This window comes from Typha latifolia, chromosome 15 (assembly GCF_019914945.1).
Source record: "Typha latifolia isolate L0001 chromosome 15, TyphaL0001v2, whole genome shotgun sequence".
Taxonomy (NCBI): domain Eukaryota; kingdom Viridiplantae; phylum Streptophyta; class Magnoliopsida; order Poales; family Typhaceae; genus Typha; species Typha latifolia.
In genome coordinates, this window is record NC_133100.1 from 3,812,338 (window position 1) to 3,826,607 (window position 14,270).

The following is a 14,270-nucleotide window of genomic DNA, read 5'->3' on the forward strand; positions in this document are numbered from 1 at the left end:
AGGGCTATCTAGACGAAAGATCAATCTCGAGGGTTACTGAAATTGGACTTCAATCACGAGAAGCGATGAATCGTGGGTTCTAGCGAGCAAGACTGAGAGGAACAAAGTCGTTTGGATCGACGGGTTGTTTTTTGAGTCAGTCTTGTAACTGCTACTATTCTAGTGATTGGTTTTGATCTGAGTTTGGATCCATAGTTTTTTCCCGTTTGGGTTTTTCCACGTTAAAATCTTGGCGTTCATCTCTACTTTCGTTCTTAATATTTATACGGACTTTTACTTAAGCGAACGAGTGATATCATTGCCTAGTATTTAGATACATACGTGTGTCTAGGGATTTTTTCAATTGGTATCAGAGCAGGTTCTCTCACCTTTGAGAGAGATTAGATAGGCATGGATTTTCACAGAGATGGACCATCATCTATTAGACCTCCTATCCTAGATGGATCAAATTATGGATATTGGAAAGCTAGGATGAGAGCTTACTTGAAGTCTATAGATGAACGAGTATGGTTTGCCGTTGTGAACGGTTGGAGTCCACCAATGTACATGGTGGATGATAAACTTGCTGATAAACCAATAGAGTCATGGGATAGGTCAGACTATGAAAAAGTTGGATGGAATAGCAAGGCAATAAATGCAATTTTTAGTTGTGTTTCCTCGAAAGAATTTAGAAGAATTTCTACTTGTGAGATAGCAAAAGAAGCTTGGACAATCTTAGAAACAACTCATGAAGGAACAATGGCTGTAAAACTTTCAAAACTTCAGAGGTTGACTACTAGTTTTGAAACCCTGCGTATGGAGGAGAATGAGATATTTGATGAGTTCTATGCAAAGCTGAGTGATATAGTCAACTCCAGTTTCAACCTAAGAGAGAAAATTCCTGAAAACAGAATTGTTCGTAAGATCCTTAGGTCTCTTCCAGAAAGGTTTCAGGCAAAAGTTACAGCTATTGAGGAAAGTAAGCATATTGATTCTATGAAAGTTGAACAATTGGTAGGAAATCTACAAACATTTGAGTCCAGTCTTTCAAGACCGAGGAAGTCCAAAGGGATTGCCTTATCCACAGTTGAACAAAGTATAGAGGAGTCTGATGACGAAGGTGATTTAGATGTTGAGATGTTGGCCATGTTCGTTAAAAAGTTCAATAAATTCTTTCGGAAGCCAAACAAGTTGAATGCTGAAAAACTTGAGAAAAGCAAAGCCTTTATGAAAAAGAAGAATACTGCAAGTTCGAACACAGGTGTGAGCAACAATGGTGTCAAACAAAAAATTAAGAATTCGAGAATAAAGTTCGATGCTTTGAATGTTCTGGTTTTGGTCACATAGCACAAGAATGCCCTAATCGCCTTAAGAAGAAGGGTAAAGCTATGAAAGTTACTTGGGATGACTCGGATGAATCGATGATGATTCTGGAAAAGACGAAGAAAACTTTGTAGCTTTTGCCTCTTCTCTACTTAATATTGATTCTATTATTGATACCGATAGTACGGATGATCGGGATATGTTACCAAATGAAGAAGATGAATCTGAAATTCAAAAGGCATATAATGACCTGTACTGAGTCGTTTAAACTCAAGAAAAGCAATCTTAGACTACATCAACGACTCAAGGTAATTGAACCAGAAAGAATTCAATTTGAAGAGAAGTACAAATTGGAGCTTGAACGTGTCAAAGACCTTTCTGAACAACTTGACAATGCGAAAAATAAAATGAAGGCTGATAAAATTGAACTAGAGCGATTGAATAATGAAGTGACATTTCTAAAAGGGAAGAACAAACTTGATGAGATTCTAAAAGCTCAGATCTCTGGAAAAGATAGGTATGGTGTTGGATACACTAGTAATTCAAATAATAACAAAACTGTCTTTGTTTCTGCAGGTATACAAAAGGAAGAATACCTGAAGCCATCAACCGCATTTAAAAAGCAATCCTGGATGAATGCTTCTAAACTGAAGTTGAATCTACAAACTAGTGAAACTTCGACGGTACCAAAGGTAAACTCTAGTCACACTCCTCGACAAAAGGTGAGTAGAAAAAGGTTTGTTCCGACATGCTTTCATTGCGGCATTCTAGGTCATATTCGACCTCATTGCAAACTTTTGCAAAAACCTAGAAGTGCTTTTATTTATGGGATGAAAACAAAGGCCATATGGGTCAAGAAAAGTGATTTGAAATGTTATGTTGTACATACTGCCTTGAAAGCTTTAAATTCTGACTTGTGGTATTTAGACAGTGGCTGTTCAAGATATATATCAGGCGACAAATCCTTATTTTCTAATCTCGAAAAACATGAAGGGAGAGTTGTGACATACGGAGATGGTAATTCATCCAATGTAATAGGTAAAGGAAAGGTAAGTATTCCAGGTGTTCCTATTCTTAAAAATGTTCTTTATGTTAAGGACTTGAAAACAAATCTTCTGAGCATCAATCAATTTTGTGATGAAGATTATGAGGTAAAATTCTTCAAAAATGATTGTACTATTCTAGATCATGGTGGATGTTTTTATATTGGAAATAATCTGGTTGCTTGGCACAGTAAGAAACAAAACTCGATATCTTTATCTACTGCGGAGGCCAAGTATATTGCAGCGGGTAGTTGTTGTTCTCATTTACTATGGATGAAACAGATGGTCAAAGATTACGGCATTGAACAAGATACTATGGTGCTTTATTGTGACAACATGAGTGCTATTAATATATCGAAGAATCCTGTTCAACACTCGCGTACTAAACATATTGATATCCGACATCATTTTATACGCGAGTTAGTTGAAGACAAAATAATAGCACTAGAACATGTTGAGACAGAGAAACAGTTGGGTGATCTATTTACAAAACCTTTGGATTTACAGAGATTTGAGTATCTTCGTACTTCTTTAGGCATTTGTGCTTTGGATTGATTTTCTTTTTGTTTTGGTTTGCGTGTTTTGGTTTGCATGTTTCATTTTTTACTATTTTCTTTTCGTTTTGTTTTAGGTTTTCTTTACTCTAAAATTTTCTTTGTTTTTAGTTTCAGATTTGTCGAGAGTGTTTGTTATAAAAAAAAAAATTTTGATGCACTCCTAGATTCAATAATATACTTTGACATATAAATATGATTTTTCTCTTGATTATGAGTTATTATAGTCAATTTTGTCATCTTGTAGTATATTGTATTATTTCTGAGTTATTCACTCTCTCAACTTTTATGATAATTATACTGAAATTAATGCTCTCATAATGTGTGTATATTCTTGAGTGAGCATGACATCATGAAATTCTTTTTAAATAGCTCACTATTGACCTTGATTTGCACAGTTTGACCTCATGCTTAGTCATCACAAATGTGTTCATAAAAGATCAATGAAAAGGGCTACAATGAGTTAGTGTGAAAGCCATCTTATTTAGAGTCCAGTTTGACTCAGTACATTTTTGCAAATTAAATAAAATTTTTTTGCTACTTGTGTATATATTCTCGCACATTGATTGATTTGTACTATAAGAAAATGGCTACCTACTCATGTGTGAAAGCCATCATTGCACCTATATGGTTTATGTATAAAAAAAATAATACAGGAAAAATTCCTGTTCGGTTATGGCGAATAAGTTGAAAAGTGCAAATTTAAATACTAAGTCGGTTTGACTACTGTGTTGTATCATTGTTCAAATAGGAAAGTTTATTTAAGAAGAATGTTTCATATTATCTATGCTCACCTTGCATATGTATATTGTTATGATCAATCAAGATTAATTTAATTTTGAGTGATGCATTAGAATTGATTATAATATGCTCTTGATGATTTGATTGATCTGTGTATGACTTATTTTATTTGATTGTCATATTCTATGTCTTGAATCTATTTTGAATTTTCTAGAAGTGCATCTCCAAAAAGATTTTTTTGATTTTTTTTTAGACTTTTTACTTTAAAAAAAAGGGCGTTCGAACGCAGATTTTTGAGTTCGAACGCGGTGACTGGTGCGTTCGAACGCACAGACTGGTGTGTTCGAACGCACTCGAGGATTCTTTAAATATTGCGTCTGAACCTATGGGTTTTCATCTTCCATCTTCGAAACCCTAGAAACCCATCATTTCCTCCCTCTCAAATCTTCAAGATCTTGATATTTTTCATCTAATTTCTCACTACAAACCCTTTTAGAGGGTAGTTCTCCTCCGGATCTTGCATCTTTCGGCCGAATTTCTGAGTTTTTCTTCACTTTTGCGAGGTATGATCATCCATCAATTTTTCTATTTTTTTATTCAATTAAGTCTTTTGATCTTGATTGATTTCGTGCGTTTTCAAGTGTTGATCACGTTAAAGTTAATATCTTGATGTTTCTTGTGTGATTGAACGTGATATCTTAGCGTTTTCAAGTGGATGATGGATTTCATTTAGGGCCTTCATGGTTTCTTGATTTCTTTTTGATTTCTTGTTTTTTTTTTTTGGTTGCTTTGGGCATGTATTGAAACTTGCATCTTGTTTCTTCCTCAAGAATGCCTAGGAAAGCTGCAGTTTCCAAGAAACCTAGGCCGCCTTCGTCACCATCTTCAGCCCCAAAGTTTTCTACTTCAACGGCTGCAGGACGATACAAACATAATTTTGGCACCCGTCCTGTTATTTGTGAACGACCCGTGGTCATTTCCGATTTTTCATCTTTGGGGATCGTACAGATATTTACTGAGCGAGGATGGTTATCGGTGTGTCGGATGAGCGGGACTGCTTATGTGGAAGTTGTTCGCGAATTCTTTTGTAATGCCACAGTTTTAGAATGTTGTATTCGTTCTACTGTTCGTGGGGTGTCTGTATACTTGGACTCTAATGTTATTCGCGCTGAACTTCATCTTCCTAATGGTGAGTTCCAGTATCCCACGTCTGCTCCACTTCCTGATGTCGATGAATATGCGGCACGCATGCGATCAAAGGGGAACGTTGGAAGGGAAACATGATGCCGCATGCGAAATCGACACCGTGGCTCGCATGCTTCACCTGTTTTGTTTGTCCAACGTTACTCCCAAGACTCGACATTCCAAAGATCGATCTGGATCGTGCATTCCTTCTTCATGCAATGTTATCTGGAGTCTCTGTTGATTTGGCTGCAGTGATTTATGATTCGATTCTCACAAATTTGCACGTAAAAGAAGCACCTCGTGAAGGGTTATCGTTTGGCATCTTTATTACAAATTTGTGCATTCAGAGTGGGCTGCGTGTGGATGCTTCGGAACCTTCCATTACTTCGCACAAACCGTTGGATCGGATTACTCTTAAGCGGAGTCAAGCTCACGACCAGTCGTCTCCTCTCAAGCCGTCCTCTTTCGCCGCTGGTCGCTCATCGTACCCTGACAGTTCTGATGATAGCTCTGATGGTGACACATCTCACTCTGAGGGGGAGTTACCACAGTACTCTACTCGTTTCGATCAGCTTAGTACTCAAGTGCGGGATCTTCATTCGGTAGTGACTGATTTACGAGCTGAGCACGCTCGTCAGGGGACTGTACTTGACTCTGTGTTGACGATTCTTCAGCGTCAGTTTCCTCCGAGTTCCTAGTCTTTGGCATTTGTGGCAAAAAGGGGGAGAGTGTCTAGGTGTTTAAGTGTCTAGGTGTGTAGGGGGGAGAGAATGGTAATAGGGGGAGTTTATTAGAGTCTTTCTGTCTTTCTAATCTTGCTTATAACTTTGCTTGGAAAAATTGTGAACTTTGTCTGTTTAAGTATTTTTGAACTTATGCTCCATTAATAACTTGTGGTTGGACTGTTTATTTATTTCAAGTTATTTTCACTTGATCTTGGATTGGTATATGTTTATTTGCAGGGATTGATGTGCAAAATATTCTAGTCTTGTTGATTGCTCATTTGAAGTATTTGTAATAACTTGTAACCTAGGTGTTTTGTCACAAATTGCCAAAGAGGGAGATTGTTAGGTTTTTATTTGTTGGCAATTGTGTACAAAATAGTCTAAATGTATTTTTTCATGTATATGAGCTTTACACAAGTCTAGAATATCTCTGGTTTGAAGAATTGCAAGATTATTGGAGAAAAGCCGTCGAGTTCACACCGCGTTCACAAACGCGTTCGAATGCGGGTACTGCGTTCACACAGACAAAGAGTCGCGTTCACAAACGCATTCGAACGCGGGTACTGTGTTCACACAGACAGAGAGCCGCGTTCACAAACGCGTTTGAACGCGGGTACTGCGTTCACACAGACCGAGAGCCGCGTTCACAAACGCGTTCGAACGCGGGTACTGCGTTCACACAGACCAAGAGCTGCATTCACAAACGCATTCGAATGCAACCTGAAGAATTCAAGTTGTCGCGTTCGAACGCACTCGGGCCCGTTCGAACGCACCTGAGTTCAAATCATGTCGTTCGAACGCACCCGGGCTGCGTTCGAACGCACCAATGAAGTTTGATAAAATTGGACTTTCGTGAGTACGGATAAGACTTGGATTTGGGTGCGTTCGAATGCACCAATGAAGTTTGATAAAATTGGACTTTCGTGAGTACGGATAAGACTTGGATTTGGCTCTATCTTGGAGATCATATATAAGGATTGTGAAACCCTATCTCTAGGGCAGTTGAAGAAGCATTATTGAAGGAGACTTCTTGAGGCTACATCGGTTCTTCAACTAACAAGGCTCTTCTCATCTACAAATCTTAATCTTTCGTCTTAAGGGCTATCTAGACGAAAGATCAATCTCGAGGGTTACTGAGATTAGACTTCAATCACGAGAAGCGGTGAATCGTGGGTTCTAGCGAGCAAGACTGAGAGGAACAAAGTCGTTTCGTTCGACGGGTTGTTTTGAGAATCAGTCTTGTAACTGCTACTATTCTAGTGATTGGTTTTGATCCGAGTTTGGATCCGTGGTTTTTTCCCGTTTGGGTTTTTCCACGTTAAAATCTTGGCGTTCATATCTACTTTCGTTCTTAATATTTCTACGGACTTTTACTTAAGCGAACGAGTGATATCATTGCCTAGTATTTAGATACATACGTGTGTCTAGGGATTTTTTCAAGGTCGTTGAGGAGGTCGTTGAGGAGGGCGGAAGATGCAAAAGTCTAGATGGCAAGCTTTCACCTCCAAAGAACGGCATTGCATTGGTATAGATTGGTTATTCATGGTGGTGGATTTACCGGATGGGCTAATTTTTGTAGGAGGATTTCACGAAGATTTGGGACAGCGGCATATAAAGATTTTGCTGCCACATTAAGCAAGATGGTTAAGAGGACGACCATATCAGAGTACCAAGCTGAGTTTGAAAGAGTTAATAGTCGTTGTGAGCCACCGTGGCCCGAATAGACATTGATGAGTACTTCTATTTCAAGGTTGCGAGATGAGATATAAATGGATGTTCAAGCTCTATGTCCTACTACTCTTGAGGAGGCCTTTGAGAAGGCCGTGAGAATGGAACAAAAGCATTGGGCTCTAAAGATGGCAGCGAAAACCAATTGGGGCAACCGAGATAGGCGGTTTTCATCTAGAACGTTGGCTGGAAATTCTACAGGTTCAAAAACAGCGACTGCGAGTACTAGACCACGACCACCTTTGAGACCTTCTTCCGATGTTAAAGGAGGCACAAGACGTTCAAACTCTCACACCTACACAGGTGAAGGAGCGAAGAGCAAAGGGCCTTTGCTTTCAATGTGATGAGCGTTTCACCCCCGATCATCAGTGTTCTAAACTGATCGGGAGTGTGATGCTTATTGACGATCTTAAGGAGGATGATGAGGTTATTAATGATGGAGAGTGTCCAGAGGAGGTTGACGAGGAGGTCATTGTGGAGGGTGCGGAGGAAGATATCCAAGCTGGAATATCGATGCAGGGATATTCGGATACTTTCGAGCCGAGGACATTACGAGTAGACAAACTCATTAGAAAGAATTATGTGCACATCCTCATGGATTCAGGGAGTAGACACAACTTTCTAGACGAGAGGTTATTGAGGAGATTGGGTTTGGATGCCAAACTGACCATGGGATTTGATGTTGCTATTAAAGACGGCACGAAGCTTAAGGTGGAGAGCTTATGTTGCCGAGTCGGTATATGGGTGCAAGGACACGACATCATTGTGGACTTCTATCCGTTGGCATTGCGAGGTGCGGACATTGTCCTAGGCACTCAGTTGTTATAGGGTTTGGAACCTGTCACATTTGATTTCCGGAGCATGTGGATGAAATTTAAACCAGGAAACAAAGATGTGCGGTCTGATGGCGTTCGGTCTTCACTGATTCCTACGATGTAGCCTATGGTGGGGGTGTCTTGTGCATATCATTTGGCCTATCTTCTTCAGTTAGGACCAGTAAGAGATGAGTCTCAAATAAGTTATAGTACTACCATTCAATTGTCTAATTTATTAGATAACCTTTCTGGCAAACGTGAGGCCATATCGGTATCCACATGTGCAAAAAGAAGTTATCTCAAAGATGGTAACCAAGATGTTAGAGCAAGGATTAGTATCCTATTCTGGTTATAGAAGAGCTACTCATCCGCCATGCTATTGCTGCAAAAAAAAACACGAGACATGGCATTTTTGTGTTGACTATCGGGCACTAAACGCTATTATCATCAAGGATCGATATCCTATTCCGGCTATAGAAGAGCTACTGTGTTAGGTTTTTATTTGTTGGCAATTGTGTACAAAATATTCTAAGTGTATTTTTCATCTATTTGAGCTTTACACAAGTCTAGAATATCTCTGGTTTGAAGAATTGCAAGATTATTGGAGAAAAGCCGTCGAGTTCACACCGCATTCACAAACGCGTTCGAACGCGGAATCTGCGTTCACACAGACAAAGAGCCGCGTTCACAAACGCGTTCGAAAGCGGGTACTGCGTTCACACAGACAGAGAGCCGCGTTCACAAACGCGTTCAAAACCCGGGCCGCGTTCGAACGCACTAACGAAGGTTGATAAAATTAGACTTTCGTGAGTACGGATAAGACTTGGATTTGGCTCTATCTTGGAGATCATATATAAGGATTGTGAAACCCTATCTCTAGGGTGGTTGAAGAAGCATTATTGAAGGAGACTTCTTAAGGCTACAACGGTTCTTCAACTAACAAGGTTTCACTCATCTACAAAAGTTAATCTTTCATCTTAAGGGCTATCTAGACGAAAGATCAATCTCGAGGGTTACTGAGATTGGACTTCAATCACGAGAAGCGGTGAATCGTGGGTTCTAGAGAGCAAGACTGAGAGGAACAAAGTCATTTTGATCGACGGGTTGTTTTTTGAGTCAGTCTTGTAACTGCTACTATTCTAATGATTGGTTTTGATCCGAGTTTGGATCCGTGGTTTTTTCCCGTTTGGGTTTTTCCATGTTAAAATCTTGGCGTTCATCTCTGCTTTCGTTCTTAATATTTCTACGGACTTTTACTTAAGAGAACGAGTGATATCATTGCCTAGTATTTAGATATATACTTGTGTCTAGGGGTTTTTTCATACTGGACGAGCTTGAAAGGGCGACAATATTCAGCAAGCTTGACTTGAGGGCCGGGTATCATCAAATTAGAGTTCACCCGGCAGATGTGCATAAAACTGTGTTTCGAACTCCGGACGGACATTACGAGTTCCAGGTGATGCCTTTTAGTCACACCAATACTCCAGCTACCTTTTAAGGCTTCATGAATGATATATTTTGGCTTCTCTTGTGAATGTATGTCTTGGTATTTTTTGATGATATTTTAGTGTATAGCAGGACTAAATTGGAGCATTAGAGGCATTTGGAGGATGTGCTGAATTTGTTGAAGCAAAAATAATTGAATTTTGCATGCGGTAACAAAGTGGAGGCCTTATTTGATTGGTAGACGATTCATTATACGAACCGATCAAAGGAGTATTCCATAATTTATGGGACAGCGTATACACACTCTGGCACAGCAGAGATAGGTCAAAAAATTGTAAGGGTATGATTATGAAATACAATACAAGAAAGGAACGAAAAATAGTGCAGCGGATGCACTATCGCGCCAATCCGATACCGCCGAGCTTGCAGCCTATTCTTCTCCTACCTTTCCATTCCTTGATGAGTTGAGGTATGCATGTACATCTGACCTAGATGTTTTGAGATTATTGCAGGAGGTGTTGGATGATCCGAAGCACCATCTAGAGTGGGAAAATTGAGGCAGTTTGTTGTTGGACCGCGGATGCATTCGGGTGCTCGCAAATGATGTATTGCGGCAGAAATTGTTGGAGCACTTCCACCAAACTCCAGAGGCTGGTTATGAGAGTGTCTTGAGGACTTATAGGAGAATATCTCAGAGTTGCACGTGGCCAGGAGTGAGGCGGGATGTGAAGAGTTTTGTCAGTGCATGTGAAGTCTGTCAAAGAGCTAAAGCAACGACATTGAAACCGGCCGGATTACTTCAGACTTTACCTATACCGAATCGTGTTTGAGAAGACATTTCTATGGATTTCATAAATGGTCTTCCGCTGGTACGTGGTTATTCTGTTATCCTTATGGTGGTTGCTAGATTGAGTAACTATGTACATTTTTTGGCATTGTGACATCCATTTTCAGCCAAGTCACTGGCTGAAATTTTTGTTAGAGATGTTGCTCGGTTACATAGCTTGCCACGCACGATTGTCTCAGATCGTGATCTTATATTTATGAGCGACTTTTGGATAGAGTTTTTCATATTGCAAGGGACTCGATTGAACTTCAGTTCGGCCTACCATCCATAGACGGACGACCAAACCGAGGTGGTCAATCGAGGTATTGAGCAGTACTTGAGGTGCTTTGTTGGAGAGATGCCTAGACGATGGTTGGATTTAATACTGTAGGAAAAATGGTCTTATAACACCGGCTACCATACCAATATTGACATGACTCCATTTGATGTGGTGTATGGACGCACAGCTCTGACGTTACACGCTTATGATTCAGTGGCATCTACAAATCGTACAGAGGTGGACTTAGCTTTGATGGATAGAGATGCCACATTGAGGAGGTTGCATGTCCATCTTAAACTTGCTCAGAACCGCATGAAACAAGTTTATTATCATAGCCATAGGGAGCAGGAGTTCAACATCGGCAGTTGGGTGTTTATGAGGGTGCAGCCGTACCGACAGGTTTTGAGTGTTGGAGCGTATTGGTCCAGTTGTATATCGTTTGGAGCTACAGGAGGGGCCAATAGTGCATCCTATCTTCCATATTTCATTGCTGAGGGAGCAGATTGGAGATCATGATCTCATTGTATCAGTTCTACCAGAGCCATTAGAGGAGATAGAGATCATTGAGCCAGTTCGTATACTTGCTAGATGCCGACGACGACATGGTACTAGATTGGAGATGGAGATTCTAGTTGAGTGGCTTCGTAAGCAATCCGATGATGCGACATGGGAGTTGGAGACTGATATCTTAGAGCGTTTCCCGGACTTTTCACCTTAAGGGCAAGGTGAGGGAAGCGTCGTGGGCTGATACATTTAGTTAGGATTATTTCTTACTGCATTAGTTATTTCTTTTCATTAAAATAAAATTTCTGTAAGTCGCGTTCGAATGCAGGTGGGGTCACGTTCTAGAATTAGGGTTACTTATTGTTTTACGACTTGTTGGCTAGCCTCTATATATATGTGGATGGCAGCCAAATTCATTATGCTATTGGATTATTGATTTCTTGACTCTCTATCATCTATCTACCCTAATCTCCCTCCTCCCTATTCACCATCCTTCAACCTCTACCATTATCAAGGTTTCTCCTAACTTCTAATCTCCCCCGACTATCGAACCACCCCTCTTCTTTAGGATCTCTACCACTTCGTTCTCTTCGTCTATATCCCTTAATCACATCCACCATCCATCTCTACCTCCATACCCATCAATAACCCTAACATCCATTCCACCCGTCACCACCACCATCACCCACATTATTCTGTATTTTTGTCCTAATTGCAGCTCAAATCTGCGAAGGGCATAAATACGAAAGTTGTAGATCAGGATGTTACAAATTAAATCCACTTAATTTTGACTACCGGAGAATATATGACGAATATTTTCCCACGGTTGCACGAACTGATTCCTGTACTATATCTAGATGTAGAAGGAATCGTTTATTAGCCGATCTTTGTTTTGAGAACCTATCAAATTGGTATCAGAGCTTATCACGTATCGACAGGTGACCTTACGTCCGATGCGAAATTAAAAGTTAGCACATCGCTACTTTGGTCTATTTTGGGTGTTGGAGCGTATTAGTCCGGTTGCATATCGTTTGGAGCTGCCGGAGAGATCGAGAGTGCATCCTATCTTCCATGTTTTATTGCTAAGGGAGCGCATTGGAGATCATGAGGTCGTTGAATCAGTTCTACCGGAGCCATTGGAGGAGACATAGAGCCAGTTCGTGTACTTGCTAGGCGCCAACGATGACATGGTACCAGATTGGAGATGGAGATTCTAGTTGAGTGGCTTGGCAAGCTATCTGATGAGGTGACATTGGAGTTGGAGACTGATATCTTGGAGAATTTCCCCAACTTTTCACCTTGAGGGCAAGGTGGGGGAAGCGTGGTGGGCTGATACACTTAGTTAGGATCTTTTCTTATTGTATTAGTTGTTTATTTTCATTAAATTAAAATTCCTGTAGGTTGCGTTCGAATGCAAGAGGGGGTCGCGTTCGAATGCCCTTGCGAATGCCTACATTAGGTTCACAAATATAGAGAACGCATATTGTGCGTTCGAACGCAGTCGGGCGAGTTCGAACCCCGCGTTCGAATGCATGCATCGCGTTCGCACATACAGAGATGGAGCTTTTGAGTGTAACGCGATCGGGCACGTTCGAATGTGATCGACGGGAATCCTCTAGAATTTGGGTTTCATATTATTTTAGGACTTATTTGCTAGCCTCAATATATATGTGGATGGTAGCCAACTTTATTATGCTATTGGATTATTAATTTCTTGCCTCCTATCTTCTCTTTAGACTCTCTCCCTCCTCCCTCTTCACCATCCTTCCACCTCTACCGTTGGCAAGGTTTCTCCTAACTTCTAAACTCCCTCGACTGTCGAGCCACCCCTCTTATTTGGGATCTCGACCACTTCGCTCCCTTCGTCTATATCTCTTAATCACATCCACCATCCACCTTCACCTCCATACCCTTCAATAACCCTAACATCCACTCCACCCATCACAACCACCATCACTCACGTTATTCCGTATTTTCATCCCTGTTATAGTTCGCATCTACGAAGGGCATAAATAAGAAAGTTGTATATCGGGAAGTTACGGATCTAACCCAGTTAGTTTTGTAATTTTCTGACTACTAGAAAATATCTGACGAATATTTTCCAATGGTTGTGCGGATTAATTCCTATAATACATTCAGATCTTTAAAGAAATCGTCGCATAGCCTATCTTTGGTACAAGAACCTATCAATTGGTATCAGAGCCTATCATGAGCTAGTTTTGCTTCAACAAATTTAGCATATCCTCCAAATGCCACCAATGCTACATTTTAGTCCTACTATACACTAATATGTCGTCAAAAAATACCAAGACATACCTTCGTAGTAGAGGCCAAAAAATATCATTCATGAGGCCTTGAAAAGTAGGTGGAGCATTGATGAGACCAAAAGGCATCACTTGGAACTCGTAGTGCCCGTCCGGAGTCCGAAATGCAGTTTTATGCACATCCGCCGGGTGAACTCTAATTTGATGATACCTAGCCCCTGCAAGCTCGTCCAACAGCTCCTCTATGACCAAAATAGGATACCGATCCTTGACGATTATAGCACGTAATGCCTAGTTGTCGACACAAAAATATCATATCCCATCCTTCTTCTGCACCAATAGCACGGGTGATAAGTAAGAGCTATGACTTAGTTGTATAAGGTCTTGCTCCAACTTCTCAGCTACCATCTTGGAGATAACTTCCTTTTACACATGTGGATACCGATATAGTCTCACGTTCACTCGTGCAGCCCCGGGTACAATCTCTATGCGATGGTCCATCGTTCGCCTTGTTGGTAACTCATTTGGTTCCTCAAACAATCCAGCAAATTTATCTAATAAATTAGACAATTCAATGGTAGTATCCAGATTCATTTGAGGCTCATCTCCTGCTGGTCCTAACTGAAGAAGATAGGCCAAATTACTCGCACAAGGAAGCCACACCATCGGTTGCATCGCTGGAATCGGTGGAGATCTAATGCTATCAAGTTGCACATCTTTGTTTCTTTGCTAAAATTTCATCCACATGCTCCGAATATCAAAAGTGACAGGTCCCAAACTTTGTAACCACTGAGTGCCTAGGACAATGTCCGCTCCTCGCAAGCCAATGGATACAAGTCCACAATGATGTCGTATCC